The sequence below is a fragment of the Arvicanthis niloticus genome, chromosome 1 (genome assembly GCF_011762505.2).
Source record: "Arvicanthis niloticus isolate mArvNil1 chromosome 1, mArvNil1.pat.X, whole genome shotgun sequence".
In the NCBI taxonomy this organism is placed as follows: Eukaryota; Metazoa; Chordata; class Mammalia; order Rodentia; family Muridae; genus Arvicanthis; species Arvicanthis niloticus.
Genome location: NC_047658.1, coordinates 59079168 through 59099294, shown reverse-complemented (window position 1 = coordinate 59099294; position 20127 = coordinate 59079168). Strand labels below are relative to the sequence as shown.

The window sequence follows — 20127 nt, the reverse complement described above, 5'->3', positions numbered from 1 at the left end:
TATGTTATATCTGTTGCCCACCATATCCCAGAAAATCACCAATCTAAAGCAAAATATGAGTAGTTCCAGCAACATCTGAAGACCTTATCCTGCCATCTGAAGAAGAGGAGTGGGAAGAGTATAACATGAATTTCCCTTCCATGTGTTAAGGTAGAGCTTTAACAAGGAGGCACATTAGAAGAAACTGGGCCAGAACTGGCTTTTTGGTAAGAGCTTGCTGGCTCCAAAGCAAGGTAAGAGATCAAACTGGGAAGCTAACTGAGCCACGGTGTACTTGTAAATAGGTATGTGGGTGTATTGAAAAGAGAGTGACTGTCAAAGCTTGCATTTGCCAATGTTTCCTTAAGGGAGGAAGTATGTTCTGAATCACAAAGTATCTAAAACATTTTGACAAAGAGGCCAGGAGGAAGATCTGTAGCAGAGGCAAAATAGTTTCCAGTTGACTCAAATATTGTGCTCTGGCAGGCTGCCACCATCCTCTGTATTGATGTAGACGTGTTTCTTGCCTAAAGTCACTACTCTTATTCAGAAGAAGAAGAAGAAGGAGGAGGAGGAGGAGGAGGAGGAGGAGGAGGAGGAGGAGGAGGAGGAGGAGGAGGAGGAGGAGGAGGAGGAGGAGGAGGAGAAGCTGCAAAGTCTGGAGAGGATGTGGTAGAAATGCTCACACAGGTCATACTGAGTCATAGGAGATGGTCAAGAGGAACCATGACTAAGTTCTGTTTTTATCTTGGACCCTTTTATTTCACACATCCTCTTTAGGACTGCATAGAATTCTCATCGGTCTGCTTTCTTCAATTAAGAAATACCACACTCACATATAGAACAGTTGTTGTCAGAAGGTAGTCAGGAGCTTGTGTGTGTATTGGTTGTGCACTGCAGAGGCAGCAATGGTGGAGTGGTCTGAGGTAATAGATTGAAGGCCTGAACCCTTTCTGAGTTGTGTGTGTGTGTGTGTGTGTGAGAGAGAGAGAGAGAGAGACAATATTAGGCCTAAAATTCTTGCTTTCTGGTCATATCTTGAGCATTCCAGAGGCCCTGGAAGTTAAGTATGACTAATAAATGCTGAAGGTTATTATATAAGTTAGAGTCCCAATGGTGTGTGACATTGTCACAGGTGGCTGTCAACTGCCTGAAACTTTTTGCCATAAGAGAAAGAATGGTAAATAGGTAACTATTCATTTCTGTTCTCTCACAGTGGATGGGATTGGCCTTCATTCTTTGATTCTACCCAATTCAAGGTCATCAATTCTTTTCCCATGATATTCTGTTCTCATCCAGTTCAGCAATCCATTTTCACTCCTTCTGTGTCATTCTCCTCTACAAATTGTATTTATTTGTAGAGATATAAACTTTTTCTACTAAAGACGAGTTCTCCCTCTGGACTAACCGATTTGGCAGCCTTTCTATCTCATAGTGGGTGCAGACAGCTCCTCACAAATGCTTTTTTATTTGGAGATTTATCAGCTGCCATGCTTTTATCTTTGGAAACTCCCTCTTGTTGTGATTCCTGCTCTTCCCTTGGAACCCTCACTGGACTTCACCTTTTCGAACATGCATGGACAAGAGAGTCCCTGGAAGAAGGCTAAAATCCTGGGCTCTGTTCTTATTTTTATTTGAACCAAAAAAGGGAACATGTTTATCACTATATTATCTGTGTTAACTAATGTCTATGTTAGCTCAGTAAATAAGAAGCTCTGTTACCTTGAACTAGACATTCCTCTCCTTGGGTCTCATTTTTTTTTTTAATCTCCAAAACAGTAGCTAATTTGACTAAGTCAGTGATTCCTGGGTACTAGGTTGTAATCCAGGAGTCCATCCAGTAGAAGGAGACTCTGAGAAGTAGAATAGAGCACTCCTTGATATTCCAGATGAAGATCTTTTATTCTCGGCTGTGTGATCCTGAGAAAGTTACTTTACCTTCTGAGTCTGTTTCACGAATGAATGGCCTATAATACTTATCATACATGGCTTTTGTGGGAGTTAAATGACTTACTATAGTGTCCTCTTCAGTTCAAAGAATAGATAGTGAGCACCACTGAGAGTGTCATTACATGAGTGTTCTAGCTCTTCATCTGCAATGAAGAATAACAAAAATGGTATATTTTCCCTGTCATGGAGACATGTATAACCAGTGAAAACTAGGTCACGAACTATGTGGAATATGAATATATACGTAAGAAAAAGATCAAGCATAGCACTATATCACAGGACGCATCTTTGTTTAGAAGAACTATGGATTGTATAGATTTCAAAATATTTAGGAAATATTAGAAAGAGGGCATTTATGTTCTAGAATGAACTCCTAGCAGATATTTGTTTTAAGATGTTAATAAATATTATTGAAATGCCACCAACAGCAATAGAATTTGAAACTGAATGTGATGATTGCCTCAGAAACACTGTGGTGTACTTGTGAACTAATGTTTCACAGTCAGGATAAATCAAGAAAATGACGTTTAACATTCTAGAGCCTGTGTGTAGTCTCCAGTGCTGCTTTACATGTTCCCCCATGTGTACTCTGGCACAGTTTCTGTTCTACCCACTTTCCAAAGCATGCTCCACCTCAAAGTTCTGCCTAACTGGTCAATAAACAAAGTGGATATTGAATGCTTTTTTAAATAATTGTTTATAGTGGAAGCTAGGGAGAAGAACAAAATGGGGTAAATTTCTGACCATAAGTTTGAGATTTTGTCAAAGGGTATAGTTTGTGAGGTTTTTTTTTTTTTTTTTTTTTTTTTTTTTTTTTTTTTTTTTTTTTTTTTTTTTGACAAATATAAAGTAGAGGCCATAGGAAAGACTTGATTTTTAGAATGTTCTCAAATAAAGTGTGATGGTAAATAGACCAAGAGACCCTGCAATTATATGTAGTTCTTATAACATGATAGGCACTAGGTACCTTGCATGTATTAACTCATGGAATACAACTTGGAAATGAAGTATTCTCATCCCTTCTATTTTAGAGATATGGAAATAGAGCCATTGGGAGGTCCAACACTTATTCAACTTCAAGAGCAAATACAGGAGTGGAAGCCTTTCTGAGACTTGAACCCAACCTTTCTGGCTGCAGAAGTCTTAAATAAGGGATGTCCAACATTTTTGATATTGCAATATGGGGATCAAACCAGGTCCTTGTACATACAAAGTGAGTAACTCATCACTGAGCTACACCTCCATAAAATTCTCCTCTTGAATGAATTTGACACAACAATAGATAGAAACTACCCAAAATGCATCTGGGAAAGAAGTGGAAGAATGTCATGATTTATGAGACATGCACCTTGTCCAGTGTTTGCTGTGTTAATTTGAGCATGAAATGCTCTTCCTAGGTTCACAGATTTGAACACTTAGTCCCCCACCAGTGATGCTGTTTCAGAAGGCTGTGGAATATTTAGGAAGGGGAGCTGCATTGGAAGAAGTGGGTCACTGGGGGTCTGGGGTATATCTTGAGGCTTTATAGAGCAGTCCCACTTACAGTTTACTCTCTGCTTCCTGAGTGTAGATGACCATGCAATCTCGTGCTCTTGCAGTCATTGTTCCCTGACTGTTGTTCTTCATCGTGACAATCATATCCCTCTGGAATGGTTAGTCAAAGTAAACTCTCTCTCTCTCTCTCTTAATTTTTCCTTGTTAGAGTATTTTATCACAGAAATGAGAAAGTAAGACATTTGTACTATTGTAATAACCAAACAGAACAAGCATGGGGTGTAGGTAGAAACAATTTAAAGAGATAATAGCCAAACCATCTTCACATTTTATGAAAGCTGTAAGCTTAAAGAACTCCAAGCTTAGGAACAAAGAGACCTCTGCAAAGATACTCTGATCAAACTGCTCGAAACAAGTGATGAGGAGAAAACCAGCCAGCAGTTACCAGATGGATTACACGCAGAGGGACGGAGACAAGAAATACTACATACAAGAAATGCTACAGAACTGTCATCAGAAAGAATGCAGGTGAGAAGGTGCAGAAGCCACGGTGTCAAAGCAATGTCAAAATAACAACAACAACAATAACAACAACAACAACAACAAATCAACAACAATGAAATTCAACATGGAATTCCAGACTCAAAGAAAATACATTTAAAACTGAAAATGTTATCATGATTTCTTCAAACTCTGAACTGAATTCATCACCAGCAGACTTGCACTACAGTAAACATAGGACATCCTGCAAGGGGCAGCAGGCAGTGGCAGCAGGTACAAGTGTGGATATATACAAAGAAATGAACCAACTGCATAAATGTTTATAAGACTGTAAGACAGTTTTCTTTTTATTGGCTAATCTAAAGGTGATACGGTGTTTATATTACACGACTGAGCAACACATGTGATAACAGCAGGAACAAGGCTTGGAATAGAAAAACAATTAATGATATATGACTTTCCTTAGAAAAGAATTGTATGTGCACCTACTTAAAAGATGTTGTTTGGGTGCTGGGGAGATGGCTCTGCAGTTAAAAGTACTTGCTGTTCTTTGAGAGGACTGGAGTTCAGTTCTTAGCACTCTGATCCTGAGGGTCCCAAACTCCAGCTCTAGAGAATCTAATACTCAGTTTTGGACTCCATAGCTACACACACACACACACACACACACACACACACACACACACACACACACAAACGCATGCTCAGATGCATGCACATACATGCACACCCACATGCCCGCACGCCCACATGCTCACACATCCCCTTGAAAAAAGTTATGCCTTGCAAAACACAAATTTAACTGTACCTGAAAATATTTCCCTTATTTACTTATCAACACAAACCATATTAAGTTGTACAGACTTATCCCAGGACTGAAAAATGGAAACTAGAAAACTCTAGCTCTGAGAGGAACAAGCCTTGGATCTACCTGGTGTTGTCAGTGTATACAGTTGGAAGCATGCAGTTGAGGTTGAAAAAAAAATTGAGTTGAGTCATGAAACTAAAATACCTGTCACTGCAAGCTGTGTGGAGCCCAATTTTCAAAGAATTGAATTGTAAATTGCTGAGTATGCTAATTATTGTAGCAGATGTACTGTAATTAGTTTGGGACACTAAGATTTTTGTTTTGGGAATTTTTTAAATCCATTCCAAAAGAGGAGCTGTGTGTGCACAGAATTTTGCTTGAACTCCAGTGTTTTCAGTGTTAAATTTCCTTTAATGAGCCAAGGTTTTGCTCTTCAGTGGGCAATGCTGGGTAAAAAGATTTGGTTCTAGAATCCTAAAGAGGTACATGGAACATATGAATCATACTGTGTTTGTGTTTCTGTTGTAATAGCTAACTCATATATTGTCATAGCAGCTAAGCAAAACTTCAAAACACTCTAAACCCCTGGCTATTAGCTTTATGTTTGTATTAATTGAGAAAACACAATTGGTGTGTTTGCTGTCATCTAACATGATATAGAATTAGTCTAAGGACACATTATGTCTTTATTTTTCTTCTATATGCTACTTTTCCCTAAAGAACATTCATATAATATACAATAATATGTTATAAATTATATATGCATACATAACATGTATTTTATTTTATATTTTACATAAACATATGCATAAACACATATACATGTATTCTTTTTGTGAGATAGAGTCTTACATACTATGTAGTCTTAGCTGGGCCGAACCCTAATTCTATGGCCCAGGTTGGCCTTGAACTTGTGGCCATTCTTCTGCTTCATCCTTCTGAATAAATGTTCGGGTTATAAGTGTGAATTATGATCTTAGCCTATTTACCACATTTTGGTCCATATCAAGGACATTATAATATATGTTACATTAGAAATATAAGGACTAATTATTTTTTGTTTAACTAGTCCTTCTGTTATGGACATATGGACTAGTTTTATTTTCTTTTAAAGAGATTGCAGCAAATATTTATGTGTGCATTTCTTTGCTTCTGTGTATGAATACATTTATTTATAAATACACTATCAGAAATTTATTTGTTAGACCACATGATATGTACAGTATAGTATCATCTCATGAGAGGTTTACCTTATATTTTCTGGATTTTTTTTTTTTTTTTGGTCATAACAAATATTCTTTTTCCATAATAAATTTTTTTATGTAAAGATAGTTTGTGCTTAAGTAATCATAAGAATCCGTAAGAGGAACAACTTTAGCGTTTGCTCTGTAACTTACAAGTTCTCAAGGTGTCTTGGTGTGTGTTCATATAGGGAGAACATACATCTGTTCTAGGTTTTCCAATGAACTGTTATGGTGTTCATTGGATATGACTCCAGAAAGAGGTTCAACTCTGCACAAGATGAAGGAGCCATTAAAAGGAGACCACATGATGATAACATGAGTTTGCTCTTCTTGTCACCGGAATACAGTGTCTCTTATCTGGCATTATTCTTCCCTCAACTGAAGCAGATGCAGGAAGAATGTATGGTTCAACAATTGGAAAATAGTTGAGATTTGTTATGGCATAGTTATAATAAATTTATTCTGTTCTCTAAAAGAAACCATATTTGAAAAAGTTTCAGTTTAACTTGAGTCTTAAAAGCAAATAAGAGCCTCAACACTTTAATTGTTAAGAGAGAGACTAAAATAGTTTATATAGGGTTTATTTTCACTAATATAAATTTATATATTAAAACATTAGTGCTTTCAATTTTAAAAGTTCAAGGAGAAAATTTTGATCTGTCAAATAAAACTATAAGTAGCTTACTACTATTCTCTGGACCATGTAATTAGGATATTTTTGGTAACTGCAGCATGTATACCTTTTGTGTACATACATAGTGGTAATGGTAATAAAAATTGTGATGTGTATAAATTGAATGAATCTAAACATATAGACTCTTTTAGTGTATTTTGGGGATATAGTTATAAATGAAATGTGATATTATTTAGATTATTTTCCCAGTGACTATTCCTTTAGTGGTCTTAGGTACCTCAGTCTCCTCCTCCATCCTGTCATGCTTTTTTGCTTTCTTTCCTCTTTCTCCTTCCTCTCCTTTTCTCTTTATTAATATAAACTATGATATTGGAATAGTGATTGAAAAATCATTAACAGCAAAGTTTGGGGAAGAGGAATCAAGGTTTTTTTTTAAATTATTTTCATTTTTATTCTGTAATTTTTTTACAGTCCAGACTTCATACTCTTCCTGGTCTTCCCACCCCCTGCTCCTCTTCCCATACCCTGCCCCCATAAGTAAGAGGATGTCTCCACTCCCAACCCCCACCCCAACAGGCCTCCCAAGTTCCTGGGGCCTCAAGTCTCTTGAGGGTTAGGTGAATCTTCTCTCACTGAAGCCAGACCAGGCAGTCCTCCGCTATATTTGTGTTGGGTGCCTCATATCAGCTGGTGTAGCTGCCTGGTTGGTGGCTCGGTGTCTGAGAGACCTCAGGGATCCAGCTTAGTTGAGACTGCTGGTCTTCCCATGGGGCCCACTCCTCCTCAGCTTCTTCCAGCTCCCCCCTCCATGATTCGACCACAGTGGTCCCCAGCTTCTGTCCATTGGCTGTGTGCTAGTATCTGCATCTGACTCTTTCAGTTGCTTATTGGGTCTCTCAGAGTGCAGCCATGCTAGGCTCCTGTCTACAAGCACACCAGAGCATCAGTAACAGTATCAGGGCCCCAGTCCTCCCCTTCAGCTGGATGTCTATTTGGGCATGTCACTGGACTTCCTTTTTCTCGTGCTCTTCTTCATTTTTGTCCCTACAGCTCCTTCATACAGGAATAATTCTGGGTTAAAGTTTTTGACTGTGACATGGCAACTTTATTCCTACACTTGATGTCTTGTCCATCTACTGGAGGTAGATTCTACAAATTTTTCCTCCTCAAGGTTCCTCCTTTTGAGTCCGGAGAGTCTCTTACCTCCTAGGTCTCTGGTACATTCTAGAAGGTCCCCCTCCTACCTCCCAAGGTTGCCTGTTTTCTGTTCTTTTTACTGACTTCCAGGGCTTCAGTCCTGTTCCTCCACTCCCTGCAATGCATGATCATGTTCCCCCTTCCCCTTCCTGTCCCCTCTCCCACCCAGGTCCCTCTCTCTGCTCCCCCACCCTGGTGACTGCTTTCTTCTATCTCCCAAGTGGGATTGAGGCATCCTCACTTGTGTTCTTCAGCTTGTTAACTTTGGATCTTGTGGGTTATGTCCTAGGTATTCTGTAATTTTTTGGCTAATACCCACTTATTAGTGAATACATACCATGCATGTCCTTTTTTGTCTGTGTTACTTCACTCAGGATGATATTTTCTATTTCTATCTATTTGCCTGCAAAACTCATGATATCCTCATTCTTAATAGCTGAATAGTAATCCATTGTGTAAATGAACCACATTTTCTGTATCCTTTCTTCCATTGTGAGACATCTGGGTTGTTTCCAGCTCCAGACTATCACAAATAATGTTGCTATGAGCATAGTGGAACACATGCCCCTGTGGCATGATGAGATATCTTCTGGGTATATGCACAAGAGTAATATAGCTGGGTTGTCAGGTAGATCTATTTCCAATTGTCTGAGGAAACTCCAGGTTGATTTCTGGAGTTGTAGTACCAGTTTGCAATCCCACCTGCAATGGAGGAGTGTTCCTCTTTCTCTACATTTTTGCCAGCATGTGCTGTCACTTGATCTTAGATGTTCTGATTGGTGTAAGGTGGAATCTTAGGGTCGTTTTGATTTGCATTCCCCTGATCACTAAGGACTTTGAACATTTTTTGGAATCAAAGCTTTTTACTGACATTTTAAATTAGAAGTGAGTAGAAAGTGTTCATGTTCTGGTCATTTTCTGAACAAATTAAACCTAGGGATGCTTATGGCCACATAAGAGTCATGCAGAAAAAGTCTCATGTGTAATAGAGAAGAATAAATGAAAATCATAGGAAAGAAACAGATGTGCTCAATACACAGGCTCACACATGTATGTGTGTGCATGTTTGAATGTGTGTGTGCCCACACACATGCATGGGAACATGCACACCCACATGTGCATGAGTGGGAGACATTTAACCGTGACTTTCTATTTCTTTATTGCTTCTTCCTCTTTTCATAAGCTGATTTGGATTGGATTTTTACTGCTTGAAATCAGAGTGCTATTTCAATAACTGTATTGAGCTAGAAGCCATTCAGATACAGAGGTGGGTATATGCAGTTAACCTTGAAATAACTGACTTCTTTTAAATTTACTTTCAAAGTAGTATGGATATTTAAGGATCGAATCACTAGGCACTTTGAATAAAAACCAGCTAGGCTTTAGTTTCTTTGAAACTTTTTAGCTTTGGGGAAGAAGTGGAGATGCTTCAGACAGGGAGTTTGACTTATAAATAAGAAATGAGCAGGGAGCAGTGATACCCTTCTACAGTGCAGAAGCTGCCTCATGTAAAGGAATAAAAGGAATTAATTTAGAATCCCAGGCATTCCACTTTTCATCTGCTCCCAGAAATGGAAATATGATTGAATACATTAGACAGCGATAATACAGATTATAAGTAAGATGAGTCTGAGGATAGAGTTTTTGCCTATCAACTGAAAAATCGCTTCCTTATTCCAGGGCGGTGATAGGTACCAAGAGACACCATGTTTACCTGCAGTACAAACATCAGCCACAGTTTTCTTTTTTCTTTCTTTCTTTCTTTTTTTTAATCTTTCAAACCACATGCAAATGAGGGTATCCATATAGAATCTCACCCCCTTAGAATCACTTAAGCAGACCTCTACATTACATAAAACATGTTAACCACATGGAGATTACTATGTGTTAACACACATCAAAAATCTAGAGTCAATATGCTTTAAAGACCAACAATTTCTGTGTAACTAAGGTACAGAGGTAGACCCATAGTAGTTCTAAATTTTTGGAATGATCAACTTTTTTGGTTTCAGAGTTTGATCTAGTCTTTGAATAATGAGGAGTATGTTACTTACTAATTTAAAATTGTTGTGTACCTGTGTGTGAATGTGTGCATATGTGCATGCATTTCCTTACAGGACCAAAAATGATTCATTGACAGGTTCACTAAAAAGAGACTCAGTACAGGCAATAGCTCATAAAACTGAAAACCTGGAGGACATTGTACAGCCTGTAGATAGCTCAACAGGTTGGAGAATGTCCTGTTCATGTGCCTGATTTGGTTTTACCCTCTTCTAGACAGCTCATCTGGTTTCTGTTTCAGACAACTGATCTGGTCTCTTTAGAGTGTTATTTTCAGCTTTGCTTGTTGGAAAGAGACACTTACCCTTTATTAATTATTCTGGAAAGGATGGACCCAGTGAACTGGTCAGTTTCAGGGACATCCAAAATGAATTTTGAGTTACTTAGGTTCCCATTTAAGGAGCTTCCCTGAAGGATGGAATCTTTCAACCTTGAGAAAACCATTATTCACCAGATGAGTGCTTGGTAAGTTTCAAGCCTAACTGGGGGAAAAAAAGCAATTCTAATACTAATTCAGAGTTTTTCTACACTTAGGTATCCTTTCAATTAAATGTGGAAAAATATAGTTTCTATGTCTTATACTCTTTTAGAATGCCTTATACTTAATATGTCTTCTGGAAACTTAATATATTTATATTCAAAATATTTTTTTCTTCTGGAAAAAAAAGAAAAGAAAACTTCAGGTATCGTTCTCATACATAGAACCCAGCTCTTTAGAGCTGGGGTCTCTCATCAGCCTGAAGCCCACTAATTAGACTATAACAGTGGGCTAGCTAGCCCCAGGGATCGTCCTGCTTCAGGGATCCTCTCATATCTGGCATTTTAGTTTTGTTTTGGAGATCAAACTCATAACTGTCAGGAAGCACTTTATTGACTGAACTATAGTCCCAGGCTCAGTAAGGTATGTTTTAACAAATGACTCCCCTCCTTCAAGTGTATTAATGACATACTTTTATGTTTAACTGGTATAGAATATAGATTAGGCAGGTATTTGTTAACAATGACTCCTCCCCCAGCCATTACATGAAGAGAACCAGAAATATATGATTCAGAGCGAAGGCATATATGATTTTACCATAATTTTATAACCTTATATGAACTTCCACTTCATGTTGGGAAGTGACCCGATAACATTTTAACATGGTGATTATATGGACTTCTCCTCTTCCCATGTTACCTAAATGGTACATGAAGCAAAATCTTTTCATGGCAGAACTGTAACAATCAGGGCTTAGAAATGTCTACTAATATTTGTCAATATTTCCTAGCACCAGAGAGAGTTACCCTGAAAATATTATAAAGCGTGGGGCTTATTTTCTCCTGCTACAGGCTGAGCTGAGAGTCAGCAGGTGAATATGACTTTAAAGAAAAGCAAAATTGCATTTAGAATGAATATACTGCAAGTGAGGGGTCCTGAGAGGGCCAAGAGCAGGGCTGAGTCTCTATGTCTGTGCAGAGATACATTGTGGGCCCTTTGATCTTGCTTTTGTTGAACCATTGTAGACCACCAATCTTGTCTTTTGGCTTTTAGTTTTAATAGCTTTATTATGCTATAGTTGATGTATAATAACTAACACAAGAAATGGAGAATTGATTAACTTCTGATTTAAGCAAATCAATATAGATCCATGACCACAATTCTAATAATGAGCAAAAACATAACCCTTGGACGTTTCCTCAGACACCTGTGTAATCTTTATCACTGGCTCCTGTATTCTCCCCTTACTAATTATGGAACTTTTTCTCCTTGCATTTCTATCAATGTTTGCTTTATATTTTTAGAATTTTTAGAGTTTTTACACATCTACATGTCCAGGGTTGTTATACCCTTTACACGGATCAACCATCTTCATATAAGCTGAATATATTTTTCTGCATGCTTTTATGATTTATATTTTATCCTCGGGTTGAGTGATTTAGTTATAATATGCACTAGTATATTTTTCTTCATGCAGAAAATTCATCGCGTTTTTTTTTGACTCTAGGAATTTATACTTTTTGTTGTTAGGAATTTATAGTTTTCATCACTTTTAGATGATTATTCATAAATCAAAAATTGTTCATAAATCTTCAAATAGCATTTTCCTTTCACAGATTTTCCTACATGTGTTGATCCATGATCCTGTGTGCTCCTTCCCCCTTCTCCTTCCCCTCCCCATTCCTTTTTCCAGTTTATCTTCCTGCTTTTTTTCCTCCTTCTCTTCCTTGTCCTCTCAGTTTTCCCCCATGCATTTTATTTCTGTAATCTATTTTGATTGTTTCCATTGCTACATTGTCCAGTTTGCTGCTCTTCTCTTCTTTGGTTTTTAAATGCTTTATTTTATCCAACTAGAGTGTTTTTTATATGGTCTAGTTGAAGTTTTAATTCTAGGAGAACAATTTGGGTCTTTAAAAATACCTTCTGCTTTTATGCTTGGTGTTTAGCATATGGGGAATAGTTATAGCAGCTGCTCTCATTGCCTTTCCTGCAGACTTTAACATTTATTTTAGTTCTCTGTGGTTGTGATTAATTGATTTTTCTTCTCATTATGGGTTTATTTTCCTTCTTTGCACGTGTGTTTAGATGCCAGATGTGAATTTTTTTTTTCTTTTTTACCATGTTGGGGACTGGATGCTTCTGTCTTTCTGTAAATGCCCTTGAAGTTAGTTCTAAAATGCAGGTTGTTTTGCTTGAACGTGGTTGAATCCTGATGAGTCCTGCTTTTAAGACCTATTTGGTGCTCAGGCTAAAGATGACAATGTCTCCTAGTGATGATAGACTTTTTTATTGTTATAGCTAATTCCCTGTGACTTTGCAGCTGTGCAGTGTGCTCCTGGAAGTGATGTGTTGCTCCTACTCCCTTTGGGAGCTGCTTCCTTCAGTCTTGGGCATTTGCTCACAGGCACTAAATGTCTTCAGGAAAACTTTTCAGTAATCTGCAGATGTTTTTTTTTTTTTTTCCTTTTCTTTTGTTCCTCTGCTCTCCAGCTGCCTTGGTCCCCAAGACTTTCAGCTTAATTTCCTAAATTAAATTCATTTGCCAGGCATCTTTTCTTCTTGTTTGGCCATCCCAGAGTGGCAACAATAATAGTTCTGGCCTTGATTATCTTCTAACTCTGTCCTGTTTTACCTGTTTTCCCATGTCTTAAGAACTATGTTCCTATATTTTGCCTATTTAAAAAAAAGTATTTATTTATTTTATTTTCATGTGTGTTTTGACTGTGTGTATATATGTGAACACATAAATTTGGGAGCCTGTTGAGGTCCAAAAGGTGTCATATGCCCTGGAACTGGCATTACTGATGATTGTAAGCTTCCATATAGGTTCTGAGAATTAAACCCTGATCCTCTGTAAAAGCAAACACTAGTCTTAATCTCTAAGATATCTTTCCAGGCCACATTGTTTATTTTTGATTGTTTTAAATCAAATTGAATTTTGATTGTTTTGTTTGTTTGAATTTTCTTGTTAGTTGGAAAGAATCTTTATCTTGGGGAGAAGGCATTCTTTAGGGCAGTGTTAGAACTGAGTGTTTTAAGAGCATCTGGTGAGTGGCATCTTTTCTCATTTTAGGATGAATTAGGAAGCAGTTGTAGATTCAGTGTGATGGAGTTACAAGGCCAGCATCTTTCTAATAAAACAGAGAAAGCAGCTGTCAATCAGCATTCTGTCCAAATCCAGTCTGAGATGCTGAATCTACAAAGAGAAAATGTTTATATGCATAGTTGTAAGGGTTACAGTTTATAATTGGGCAAATACATCACTTTCAGGCCAGTAATAAGACAACATTTAATTCATGGGATGCATGCTGGAGCAAAGACACTGCATGGCCACTGGCCACTGTTGAAGGGGTCAACATAAGAAAGAAGGCAGGATTGGGGCTTCTTTGTTCTCCTTAGCCCATGTTTGTAATGACTACAGACCTCCCAGAAGACACTGTCCTTAAGATTTTCACAAACATTTCATACATGAGCTTGTGAGGGCATTAAAGAGTCACATTCTAGCATCAACTCAACTTTGTAGCGGGTTTGCTGTATTTCATCTTTACTTAGCGTATTTATCCACTTACTCAGAGGCCAAACTTATGGACCAACCTGTATAAATCTTCAGCTTTACAGGGCAATTAAAAGTTACTCAAGGTGTGTAAAAAATGACAAAAGATATTGAAGAAGGGTTTGGTGAAACTCCTTCTCACAAACTTTCCAAAGAATAGGAATCTTCTTCCTACTCTAATTTCAGTGTAATTTGGTTTCTTTTCTATTTTCATCTTTCCTCCTCTGTCTGTCTGTCTGTCTGTATAGTGTAAATATGAGTATATGCATGTTTTTGCATATGAGTGAACTGGTGTGTAGGTGAGTGTGCATGTATATGGAAGACTAAAGTTGATGTCATTTATCAATCAACCTCAATAGCTCTTCCAATTTATTCACTGAAGCAGGCTCTCTCAAACCGTAGGGAGAGGCTCTGATGCTAAGTTTCTGTTCCCCAGCTGGTTCTTGATCTGTCAGTAAAGAAAGCCTTGGGCCAATTGCTGGGCAGAAAGAACAGGTAGGACTTTTGTGTCCAGAAGGCAGGGTGAGAGACTCAAGGGAGAAGAATGAATTTCACCATGTTTTGGAGAGAGGAGAACCAAGCAACCACGTGAGATCTCAAAATAAAGTGGCTGCCCCTACAGGTGGTTGATTAGGGGAGTTAAGCAACTGAAGTTTAAGGCAAGTGGAAGAGGCTGAGATAAGAAATTGGTAAGGGCACACTTTTCAGGTCAAGTAATAGTAGTGCCCAGCAATTGTGCCAAGAAGTCATTTTCAATTTTGAAATTGAACGACTCTGTGTCTATGTTTTCATCTGAGGATTCAAGGGAAGCCTGGAGGGGTTTGGCAGTACAGTCACCTCCAGGGTGAAGGCAAGTAGAATATAAAACTACACAGTCAAACCACAAAGTAGCTCTGGCTACTTTTTCTAGCCAGCATCTTCTGAGGGTCATCTCTCTTTGCCTTTCAAGGAGAAATTCTGAGTGCGTCTCCACCCAGCCAGCATTTTTGTCATTTCTGGGCATCTGAATTCTAGTCCTCTTGCTTGTATCACAAACCCTTTAGCCACAGACTCATCTCTGAAGCCTAATTATAGTTTCTGAAAAAGGTATTTCTTCTAGGAAATGTCCAATATATAAACTAGAGAAGCAAAATAAATATATAGATAAAAAATAAAGATATATGAAAAATATATAAAAATATATGAATATATGAAAAAATAAAGATAAAGGGACCAGGAGTAGGTTCTTTGCATTTTCAAGAAACTTTGGACAAACTCTCAGTCTTATTTACAATTAAAAAAAATGCAGGGCCTTGCACATGCCAGGCAAGCGCTCTTCTATTTAACACTGTTTTTATGCCCATACTTTCTTTCTTGAAGCTTCTCTACAATCTTCAGTGGATTTAGTTTTTATTTACAACATCTTCTATTTATCTTTTAATTTGTTTTGGGACAAGATCTAGTTATTTAAGTCAAGATGACTGCAAATTTATTACTGTCCCACCTTAACCTCTGAAACGCTGGCATTACAGGTGTATGCCACTGTGCGTAGTGTTTGCCTTTCCCTCTCTCTCTTCTTCTGTTATGGACGTGCTTGCTTATGAGACACATGAGACTCTTAGAGCCTCATTTTTTTCACCTCCACAGAATCATAACCAGATTCCTGGCTGTGTGAGTGAGGATTTTGATGCTCATAATTTCCCCTTGGTTACCTCGTCTATGGAGCAGTCTCATTGTATCTGCATGTTGAAGTTCTCAGACACAGTTGCTCATTATCTATGCAAGAAAATTACTAATACAGTGTATGGACCCAGAACCTTCTAGTAATGCCATTTTCTAGAAGGTTCTTCTTGTATTGCTGCTGTATTTAATAAGGGATCTGGAAAACACCCTATAGTCTGGCTCCTGCCTTAATCTCAGTGATGACTTTCTTGTTCTCTGTCATCTGTCCTATTGTCATTCTAAGATCTCAGAAGGATGAAACACATTCTTCTTGCCAAATACTTGGTACTATAATGTAAGCAGAGAGCTTTGAAAAGCTCAGTAACAATAACCCTTGATTATTTTCATCTCAGTTAATTAGGAATCAGCCAGAGGCTGACAATGCTTAGGCTTAAATTCACCTTTGCTTTGGAAAGGCTTCCTTCTTACATGGTGAAAATTAATTGGGTAAACAGAGTATCAGGCAAATAATCGGAGAAAAAGCTGGAGGGAAAAAGAAGCATTTAATTGCTCTCATGATAAAAGCAATCATTAACAAACAAACATGAAAAAGTTAAGAGTAGTGAAGAATGGAAAAAACTGTGTTCAAGTGCTTGTCCTGACACTTTCCTAACAACTATGCAATAGAAACACAACAGTTTCCCTCCCTGGGCCTTGGTTCAAAATCAGAAGTCTTTCTCCATGGCACTTTGTAATTTAATACAGTTATAACAATTTGAATGTTCAAGTTAAAATAAACCCTAGGTTTTTATTAAGCCAGGCAGTCTACCCAAATGCTTTGATATAAAGCCTTATTTTTTAATAGAGTGCCTGGGTATAGCTGCTGTAACTTGTCTAGTTCCCTTCTGTTTCCTTGCTTTGCCATAATCTTACCCAGAACTGATTTTGTTTTCCATCCAGGCAGGTCTCAGACTCACAGATAAAGTCCTAACTTCTAGGCAAGCCATGAGCAATCTTTCAGTGTCCCCTGCCTCTGTCTTGCTTAGCTCTGCACAGGTGCTGGTGGCTGGCTGTTCTGTGCTGTGTGCACTTCCAGATTGTTCCCCATTCCCTCAAATGAAGTGTATAAGCGTGCTGTCACCTTGCATTGCCTTGAGACTGAACCAGTGTTCCCATTCTCAGTAAAAGTGGTGGTTTTTCTGCAAAACTTAAGCTCATCAGACAGAGCTTGTGACCCTCAGCCCTCTGAAGCTGCCTTTATCTGGTGCTTTCTTAGTTGTGGTCACAAGGTATTCATTTGTGTCCTGCAATAGTCTATGGGCAGACGGGTTGTCTTATTTACCTTTCTATTTTTTAAGTTCAGCATGGGTAATGAAGAGGTTCATGGCATGGATCAATGAAAACAACACTGAAGGAAATAAAGAGGCAATTTTGAAATTTTCTGATGGGAAGAAGAATATTCTCAAATTGGGAATCTTGCCAAGTTTATATACTGAGAAGATGGTATAGCAGGAATTTGATATTGGGGAGTGGTCCAGGACTGTCTGGGTGCCATAGTCTTCTTCATCACACATCTACTGCTTTTCACTGAAAATAATTTAAATTTCCTTTTTACTAGAGCTCATTCTCTAGGTCTCCTTTGCAGCCTGTGGATCCATGGGTTCCAGAAGCATCTACAGAAAGACCTGGAGCCAAGGTTACAGAGCTCATAGTTTTTGTCTCCACATGTCCCATTTCAGGCCCTCCCATGAATTCCAGTCTGTACCTAACAAAACCATAGAAGGAGAAATGTAACCATCATGTTATTTATATATAAGATGATTAATTATTGACTAGAAGATGAGACTACAATGACTACAATGGCAAGAAAAATCAGCAGCTTCTCTGATCCTGTGGAATCCAAATCTGCACTGGTCCTTGGGATTATTGGTACACACAGAACAAGTTGTCCAGATTTAAAGATGCCTCAAGACATTCGCTGTCATCAAGTCTCCTGTGGCTCAGCTGCTAAGCTGGTCCTCAGTATACTTGTGACAAATGCACAGGCAAGCTGAAGACTGAGATTAGCCATGAAAAGTAGGGAATTCTAAATAGTGATTCTGGCTTCTCAAGTCAGAGCACATTTACTAATGCATCCCCTTACTCAGCATGAAGATTCTTTAGATACTTGTCAACAGAGAGGTCAGCATGTTCTGTGAGATGGTCCCTGAAGAACATGCTTTTCTATAGAAAATACAAGTGGGCAGTGAGAGGTTTTTTGGTCGTAGAGTACTAGGAAGAGATTCATCTTTCAACTTATTGACAGAATTATCAGCATTTGTTTTCTCCTTCCTCCTTACCCTCTCTTCTCACTTTTCTATTTTACAATATTCTATATTTTTGTTAATATTTTATTCTTAGTTAATTTATGTGCAAAGCAACATGCTGGCCTATGTGTAATTCGTATTACTCTGAGCTCTGACTTATACACGTATTTTAAAACATTCACCTGAGCGAAGTGAGGTGGATGGTGAGAGTGAGGGAGAGAGGCAGGGTTGTTGATTTGGATAATGCACTGGCTAAAAGTAATGGAATGCTTATGTGCTGTTCTGTAAGCACATGGTAAATGAGACTGGAAGTCATAATGAAAGCTAAGGAAGGGTGGAAGCTTTCAGGGTGACTAGATAAAACATGGTGCGCTCAAGATGAGTGGAAAGACTAAGAATACTAATGTTTAGAAAATGGCTGACATCACCAGCGAGGCCAGGAGTTAGCATCCAGTAGCTAAGAGGTCTTTTAAGGCGCTTTTCCTCCCATTATTGCTTACGTTTGATAACAAAGGAGGAAAGATTAAAGTCCTTAAAAAGCGCTTCCTTTTTTATTATTTGGAATTTTAATGCGTGTATATATTATGTATTGATTAAATATAACCCTCCTCTTGAATTTCTTTCCTATATTCACCACTTTACCCTTCCAACTTCATGTCATCTTTTTAAAAACACAAAAAGTTCCCGATCCTCCCTTTCCTCTTAGCCCTCCCTCCTCCCACCCAGATCCCATACAGGAGAGACACTCAGAAGGCCAGGAGAATGAATGGAAATATGCAGCTGCAGAGGGGATATGAGGGTGAAGTGGGGGAAGGGAGAAAGTCCCAGAGACCTGGAATGTGAAAGGCTCCCAGGACTCAATGGGGAAGACCTTATCTGAAATACCTAACTGGGTAGATGGAACCCTAAGAGACTGCTTCCAGTAGATAGACAGGGCCTCCAGGGGAGGGATGGGGTCATCAACCTAGCTTTAAAAGTTTTGATCCAGAATTGTTTCTGTCTAAAAGAAATGCAGGGACAAAAAAATGGAGCAGGAAAGGCCATCCAATGTCAGGCCCAACTTGGGATCCATCCCATGGGAGGGCACCAAACCCTGACACTAGTATTGATGCCATGTTCTGCTTGCAGACAGGAGCTGTCCTCTGAAAGGCTTTGATTGGCTAGGCCATAGGCCCCAAGAGAGAACCTAACATTATTCTCTCTGATATATAATAGTCAGAAGGGCGCTGGTTATTTGGCCAGGGGTCCCTGTTAATATTGGTGTCCTTCCAATGTGATGACCTTTTGCTGGACAGCTGTGTCAAATGCAGTCTTTAGGTCATTCTTGATATTCATGGTAGAATCTTCTGGTATCAAATGCCTCATCTGCCATGCCCTGTTGTTGCATCCCACATCCTCCAGGCTTATATTCAAGTATCTGATTTTTGCTTCTTCCCTTCTTGTTTGTTGATAGACAGCACTGTCCATCAGAGAGCCTGCTATTTTACTCCTTCATGTGTCTGTTCTTAGACCATTAGTCCTCCCTGACTTAGATGTGGCTTTGACTGATCTCTAGGAGGGTTTTACAACCCTTAATTCCAAATACATATTCCTGAAGTTGAATTTTAGTGGTTATTAGGTTCTTACCCAGAAAAACAGGACATCGAAATATGCAACATCTCAGTTTAATGTAATAGGAACATTTTTCCACACAGAGTAAGTAGATTAGGACTTAATATAAGCCCTGAGGGAACAGATGGAATCCTAGGGAGAAGTCCAGATTTGCCCTTGGTGCTAAAGTGTAGCTGGCACACCAGGAGGGAAGTATTAAAATTTTAAACCGTTTGCTTCAACACAATTATGGCTACAGATTTTTAAATGAGATTTTTGGGGGTCTTCAACATGATTCTGAAGGGTAACTGAAAACACTTCTCTACTTTTCCAAACAGCTGGTTGAATTTAGACTCAGAGTTAAAGCTTTTAAAACGTGATTCCTGAAAGTTGTTGCATAAAGTCTTTAGTTTCCAGCTCTTTGTCTTTTTTTTTTTTTAATTCTAGGCTGATTTGCCTGCAACTGGACATGATAGTGGTTGTGTGTGTGTGTGTGTGTGTGTGTGTGTGTGTATGTGTGTGTGTGTTATGAAAGGTCAGGAGAAGGGATGGTTTGGAAAGAAGGCAATAACAGGCAAATTCATTGATAAGAGACTGCTCTAGTTTTATTTCTAGTGTTGATAAAATTCTGTGACCAAAAGCTACTTATGGAAGGAAAGGATTTATTTGGATTATACTTCCAGGCTACAAT

At 38.5% G+C, this 20127-nt stretch overlaps 1 long non-coding RNA gene across 10 annotated transcripts in view; it reads left to right on the top strand.

Moving 5' to 3' along the window:
* Positions 1 to 20127, top strand: part of LOC143442906 (uncharacterized) — a 139810-nt gene that overhangs the window by 68756 nt on the left and 50927 nt on the right. Inside the window, exon 2 of one of the 10 annotated variants that reach the window (XR_013111530.1) lies at positions 2961 to 3142. The exons of the other annotated variants lie outside the window; for them this stretch is intronic. This is a non-coding gene — a long non-coding RNA (uncharacterized LOC143442906). The remainder of the gene's footprint in view (positions 1 to 2960; positions 3143 to 20127) is intronic. 10 annotated transcript variants of the gene reach the window in all.